We start from the raw sequence: 7,630 nt of genomic DNA on the forward strand, positions 1-7,630 counted from the left end.
AGCCATTGCAAGATTAAGGCCACTCCAGCCTTTCCAATTCCTCCTGTTTTGTGCAATGGCCATTGCACAAAATTTTATTTTCCTAGTCCATCTGTCATCATGTCTTTGAGCTGTGTCCTGCCCAAGTCCATTTCAGTTCTTTCATTTTTATAAGAATGTCCTTTACTTGAGTTTGCTGCCTAATCCATGTGTTTATCCTTCTTATCCAACAACCTGATTCCTAATATAATTTGTTCCATTCTTTGCTATGTAGTTTTCAGCTTCTGTTCCATTCTTTTGGTGACTGCCCAAGTTTCACTTCCATAAGTCATGGTGGGGAGTAGACATTGGTTTATTATTTTACCTTTGGGATATTGCACCTCAGTGACTACATTTCCAGAATGCTATCCATCTGAAATTTATTCTTCTCTTGACTTTCAGCCATTTGTCATTATTATACTTAATGACTTGTCCATGATAAGTGTATAAACTCATCAAGGGCCGATGCTAGCATTTGTGGCACCTGAGGCAAAAACCTTGAAACGGTGCCAAAATCATATCGTATCTTAACATGCATATATACAGGGTGTTTCAAAAGTGATGGTCAATAATTTAAAGGTGAACTGTACAGACTACAATATGCAAAAAAAAGACTAGTAAACATGGGTTCTTAAGCGAATTGTTTTCGAAATATTGCACATTTCTAGTTGGGATCCACCACTGACAAGGTGAACTGTACAGAGTTGGAATCCACCACTGACTTGTTTGTTTAGGTTAGGTTATGCTCATTCTCTCCCTTTCCCCTTTCTCAATGCTCTGAGATGTAGCAGACATACTAATACTTGTCAAAGGATAGTCAACATCGAAAGAGGTTACAGCAGTGAAGAGTATGCGGACATGCGCTTCATGTATGGTAAAGCCAATGCTAATGCACTCGAGGCTGCATGTTTGTACCAAGCATTTCCCCGCTGAAGGCAGCACCAACAGGTGCACATTCATCAGGAGCAGATCAATGCCTTAGAGAACATGGGCACTTTGCACATGGAGTACGAGCAGTTAGGCTGAGAAGCATAACACCTGATGTTGAGGAAAGAGTGTTAGAAAGAATATAACAAAATCCAGGAATTTCGACGAGGGTTGTTCTGCAAGAGCATGTACTGAGTCATAGCAGTGTGTGGCGAATTTTACATCGCCAATTACTGTACCCCCTACCATATCCAGCATTTACAAGGTCTCAGCAATACAGATTACCCTCCCAGAGTGCTCCCATAGTCAGTGGCAGATCTTAACAGAAAATGTTCATTATCTTGAAAACAGTTCATTTGCGGCCTGATGTTCACTGGGACTTTTTTTGCTTATTTTAGTTTGTACTTTTCACCTTTAAATTGACCATCATTTTTGAAACACCCTATATATATGTGCAGTGTAGTGCATGCATCGCCTATTTTAGACAGCGCTTGTAGCAAGTACACTTTGCACACCCTTGCATACACCCTTGTACACTTGCACACCCTCGTGTCGGCCCTGAATCCACCTTTTCAATTTCTGCTCCTTCAATGATTATATCCCTTTCTGTGGCATACTTGTTCATCATTTCTTTTGTTTTAGCCATATTCATCTTTTCTCTGAAATCCTTACTAACTGTGCATAATTGATTTAAGATTTTCCTCTAATTCTTTGGGATCATGGCTTATGATCACAATGTCATCTGCAAATTGCAAACGGTTTAAGTACTCTCCATTCACATTGACTCCTTTCTGTGACCAGTTCAATCTTCTGAAAGCTTCTTCAAGGGCAGCAGTAAACAACTTCAGAGATATTGTGTCTCCTTGTCAAACTCCTTTCTCAATTTTAAATTTGCTACTGTCTTTGTCTAGTCTAATAAAGGAGGTAGCATTCTCATATATCTTCTTCAAAATCATAATATATGGGGTATCTATGCCTTGTCTTTCCAGTGCCTGAAACATTGCTTTATGCTGTATGGAGTCAAATGCCTTTTCATAATCCACAAATGCCAGGCATAATGGCGTTTATAAACCACTCTTTAGGAGAGAGTAGTTTTCCACTAAAGGGAAACCACTCTCTCCTAAATCTCTAATAGGGTGCTTACAGTAAAAGGTTGATCAGAGCCTGTTGTCTGAATGTGAACTACCCCTTGATCTGCCCTCTGGCTATGGATACATAGAAAGTAGTTGACTGTGTTGAACCTAGAGTGTTTTCACGGGGGAAGAGAATGTAAACTTTGTGGGGTACGTGTAGTACATGTGTATGTTTTTTTATTATTATTTAATATTAACAATATATGTTACAAACAGATCTGTATATTTATGAATGTTATAATAAGAGAAAACAAAATAGGAAACAAAAGGAAATATTTATCATCTAAATACTAATAGTCAGTTCAGAAAAACCACATTACTGACAATAATCAGTTTAATAATGTTAAAATCACCAATTAAAATTCGCAGAAAAATTATAATCAAACATACAAGTATTATAATAATCTTATTCTTCTTTACTTTTTCTTTGTGTATGTATCAGTTACTTCATTTATTAATTTTTCTGATAACTCATTCAGGTCTTCTAAGCATATCTTCATGCAATCTTGCAATATTACAGTAGAGATATGTATATAATTAAAAGATAAAAAATTTATTGTTTATAGGCTGCGACCAAACTGTCTTATCTGCGGTATACAAACAAAGAATTAGCCACAAGTAAACTCTTGCTGTGAAAAATGGAATCTGAAAACTAAAGCAAAACTTCCAACAATTGAAATAGTGGCTACAGTACACTCCTCTCTCTGCCCAGACATCATTTAGCCCCTCCCCTGAAAGCCGCGGGACACTTTCTAACTACAATATCATTAAATTAACTACAATATCACTAAATTAATTAAAGTACAAGTACGTATTTAGAATGCCACCTTATCCTGTTAGTATTCACTGGTAAAATGGATGAAACCATCTAGATATAAAAACTGTTAATGCCATTATATAATTAAAATGATTTGCACAGAAGGAGGTTCAATATAATATGATTGAGTAAACTTTTAGGCCCTTAATTTATTTTATTGTAGTACTGCTTAATTATTCCCCAAATATATTCATGTATGTAATTATTTTACGATACATTAAATAATATTTTCTTTTATAAATATTTGTTTCATTTTTAAAGCACATATTAGCTAAAAAGCAAAGTTCTCATTGTGTTCTCATGGCAGGCCCTTTTTACCTCCCCCCCCCCATTTGAGTTATCACCTATTGTCTTTGACCATTGGAGTTCAAAAGTTGTGCACATAGAAAGGTTACTGATATGGCATCCAATAACCATCCCATACTGAAAGTCCTAAATTCCAATCCATGATCAATTCTGGCTTCTAAAATACTACTACTGCTGCACAGGCAGACCCATGAGATTTGTTTTCGTATGTTTGAGCTAGAATAAACATAACCGATTCATTTGATTATACTTGTATCATTAGAATGAGTTACTAACAACAAGTGAGTGTAATCAACTTAATGTTAGTTACTAACAGTAAGTGAGTATTGTAACCTAATCAAAGGTTATAATCAGTTCATTTGGAGTAAGCATTCAGCTTACTCCAAAGATTGTAAACTATGGAAGATAGGAAAAAAAATACAAAAACATAAAATTGAAAATAAAGACTTACCAAGAAGCAAAAAAACAGGTCGACTTAAATATCCCAAAACGCACTTATGCTTCTACTATTCACACACGAATCAGTGGTATGTCAGAAGAAGTATCCATCTCTCCAAAAATATCAATATCAGACTGAGCTCGATCAGTACTCTCAGTTCAGCATCTATCTAAACCAAATTTGGTAGACCAAAGCAATAATACGCCACTCACAATTCCATCCCAGAGATTTCCACATTGTCGGATAGTAGAAAATTTGCAAAGATCATATCCGGTTGAGGCGAAAGAATCGTGCCTAACAGGCATGGATACAGACAATACTATCAGCCAAGAAGAACTGCTTGAAATAGCTGCCTGAGCAAAATCCTTGAAAAAATGATTCATTGCCTTCTGACTTGGCATCTTGAGTCCCACAATTTGATCAATAATAATCAATTTGGATTCAGAAAAAATTGATTATCATTGGACCTTATGATTAAAGCCGAAGCAAACATCAGAAATGCATTCATCAAAAAGGAGCATCTTGTTATATTCTGTCTGGATATTGAGAAAGCCTTTGACACCACATGGCGTTTTGGCATCTTAAAGGATCTACATTCTCTTGGCCTGAAAGGAAATTTGCCATATTTCATCCAAAATTTCTTGCAACAATGATCCTTTCAAGTTCGTTATTGGAGAACTCGCTCTAAAAACTTTGTCCAGGAAGAAGGAATCCCTCAAGGGTGCGTTCTCAGCGCCACTCTATTCGCAATTAGAATTAATCACTTAACTGAACTCATTCCGAAAACAGTGGACTCATATCTTTATGCTGATGATCTCACAATCTCCTGCCATTCTCAAAACATGAACTATATTGAGAGACAATTGCAGATATCAATAAATCGGATCCAGATTTGGATGACACAAAATGGTTACAGACTATCCAGCCAGAAATCAACTGCCATTCACTTCTGTACCATACATAAAATGCATCCTGATCCTGAACTTCAATTAGATAACCATCGTATTCCAATAGCAAAAAGTATTCGTATGCTTGGCTTAATTTTTGACAGCAAGTTAATCTATCAAAAACACATTGAACATCTCCAGACAGTTTGTCAAAAAAAAAAAAAAAAAAATTAACCTACTCAAAGCCTTATCAGCAATAACCTGGGGAGCAGACCATTACACCTTGCTTCACTTATATAGATCCTTAATCAGATCTCGACTGTACTATGGCACACTTGTCTTCGATTCTACTAGGGAAAGTGCTTTATCTCGCCTCAACCCTATTTAACATTCAGCTCTTAGAATAGCCCTAGGTGCATTCAGAACATCTCCAGTGCAAAGTCTGTATGTAGAAGCCTATGAAGCTCCTCTAAAGATCAGAAGAAAGATGTTATTACTGAACTACGCAACCAAGATCCAAAGTCAGTTGACCATCCTAATTGATCAATATTTAATGAATTGCAACTCACGACCTTTTATAGAAACAAACGAAAAGCAAATAGGCCTGCAGGTATTAGCTTAATGGAACTAGCAGAAAACTGGAATATACAACTCAATAAAGTCTATCAAGAACCTATAGATCACATTCCTCCATCATGGTCTGTCATCATGCCGTCTTGTGACAATTATTTCCACCAATGGAGAAAACACTCCTTCACAGATATTAACATCCAACAGCTGCACATTGCACATATACAATGCATTAAAATGCATTAAAATATAGTGCATTGACTTCGCTATGGATCAAAGTCCGAGAGTGGAACAGGTGCAGCAGCGTTATTCCACGACACTACCATTTCTGTATCACTTACGACAGAATGCAGTAGTTACATCACTGAATTATATGCCATAAAGCTTGCTCTGGAAAACATTTTCCACCTCTCAATCCAAAAGAGAAACATTTTCCACCTCTCAATCCATAATCTGCACAGACTCGCAAAGTACCCTATTAGCAATGCAAAAGATTTCTCCACCTACTCCTCCATTACTACAGCTCATCAGATCAGAGATCATCGGCAAAAGGTTGTTTTCTGCTGGATCCCAGGCCATACTGGAATACCAGGAAATGAAATTGCAGATGCTGCTTCCAAGCATCCATCCGGCACAGCCCAAATGAATTTTCTGGTCCCGTTCAGTGATTACAAAATGCATATATGAAATATATGTAAAGAACGATGGACACTTCGGTGGCAAACGCATATATATAACAAACTCCTTGAAATTTAAACCTGTACCGCAATTATGGGCCTCCAATTTCCGCACAGACAAGAAGAGGTAGTCCTGGCCAGAGCCTGAATAGGCCACACTCATTTGACCCATCTATTCCTGTTATCAGGTAATGACCCTCCACGGTGTACACATTGCCACAGGTCACTCACAATAAAACACATACTCCTGGAATGCACCTTGTATAACAACTCTCATCTAATTTCATTCACTTCTCTCTCAAGCTTACAGGAATTGTCACTTAGCCATATCATAGGCAAAAATTCAAACCTTACAGAATTCCTCTTTCTGAAACGAATAGGTTTATATAACTGTTTCTAGCTGCTTCCATAGTAGTCAATAAAACTAGTATTAAATACTATGATAGGTGCAATATGGCCTAAGTAGCCTTTGAACCAGAAAAATCCAAACACAATAACAACATCTACACACATAGCAGAATCAGTGCAGATAATCCAAAGCAGATGGCTGCTTAGCTGAACAAATTCTTTGTCTCTGCATTCACACCCACAGCAGTGTACTTTTAAAGGAGAGAGGACTTAGTCAGTTAATAATTATTAAGCATTTGACAGAAAAAAAAAAATTTCTGAAAAAGAAATTGCCAGGTTTAAAATTGAAGAAAGCACAAGGAGCTAATTATGTCTGTTAGGTTATGCTGAAAGAAGTGGCTGAAGTAACTGTAAATAATAATGGAGGAATCATTAGACCAGGAAAATGCCCCAAATATCTGTGCCATTCACTCACAAAGGAAGTTCCAAGAGTAAACTATTAGTCGGATCCCTCAAAAGTCTGAGTTAGGCCATGTTTTTTTGTTTTTTTTTTTAATTTTCATTAATGATATTGGTGGTGGTGTAACGTTTCATACCAAAATTTGCTTGTGGTGTCAAGTTGTGCAGGATCATTAATAATGAGAACCAGAGAATGTTAAACAAGTTATACAACTGATCAGAAAAATGGAAATTAAGTTTTAATGCCGGTAAATGTGAGGTTTTGCATCGAGATCACAAGTTAAATTATCAGTTGTGGAGAGCATATACTATTGAAGATGACTCCAGTTCTCTAAGCTGAAAAGAAACTTTGCATCTGAGGTGTTTTACAGCCATAAAAAAAGTATTGAGAAAACTTAATTGTGGAGGCATGTTTTCTCTTTTTAGGATGACACAAACAATAGGACATAGATTCAAATTAAGGAAAGGTAATTGTAGACTTGATATAAGGATATTTGCCTTTAGTCAGAGAGTAATCATCTATTGGAACAAATTGCCACCCACCCTTGTAGTGGCAGGAAAGACATTTTATTTTTAATTTTTAAAGCACTTTTATTTTAACAATTTTAGTTCTTAAGTGCTTCATACAAAAAAAAATAATAAAAACTGTATCCAGTACCATCTTTAAGTTTTATTTTAGTATATGCGAGGTTTAAGTTTTGGTAGCCTGCAAAATATTAACAATGCCAAATGTTAATCATCATGCTAGGCATCTTTATGCTAGTTTGTTTCGTATGGCTATTAAAAAGCAAGGCAAAGCATTTGTGAATCTTGCAGAGGAAGGAAGGAAGGGCAGAATTTGTAGTTGCACTTGCATACATCGCTTCAACAGACCAAACCTTGAAACCTTGAACCAGTCCTGATGATATTCTTGTCCTTAAACTTAGTCTGAATTAATTGGTACCACTTATTTGTAAATCCCTCTGTATTCTGATATATAACAAGAAAGAAAGGTATAAGTTACTCCAGCTTTATTCAAAACTGATTTTATTCAAAAAGTTTCAATTCTT

This window comes from Mastigoproctus giganteus, chromosome 6, assembly GCF_048544385.1.
Source record: "Mastigoproctus giganteus isolate SK-2022 chromosome 6, ASM4854438v1, whole genome shotgun sequence".
NCBI lineage: Eukaryota > Metazoa > Arthropoda > Arachnida > Uropygi > Thelyphonidae > Mastigoproctus > Mastigoproctus giganteus.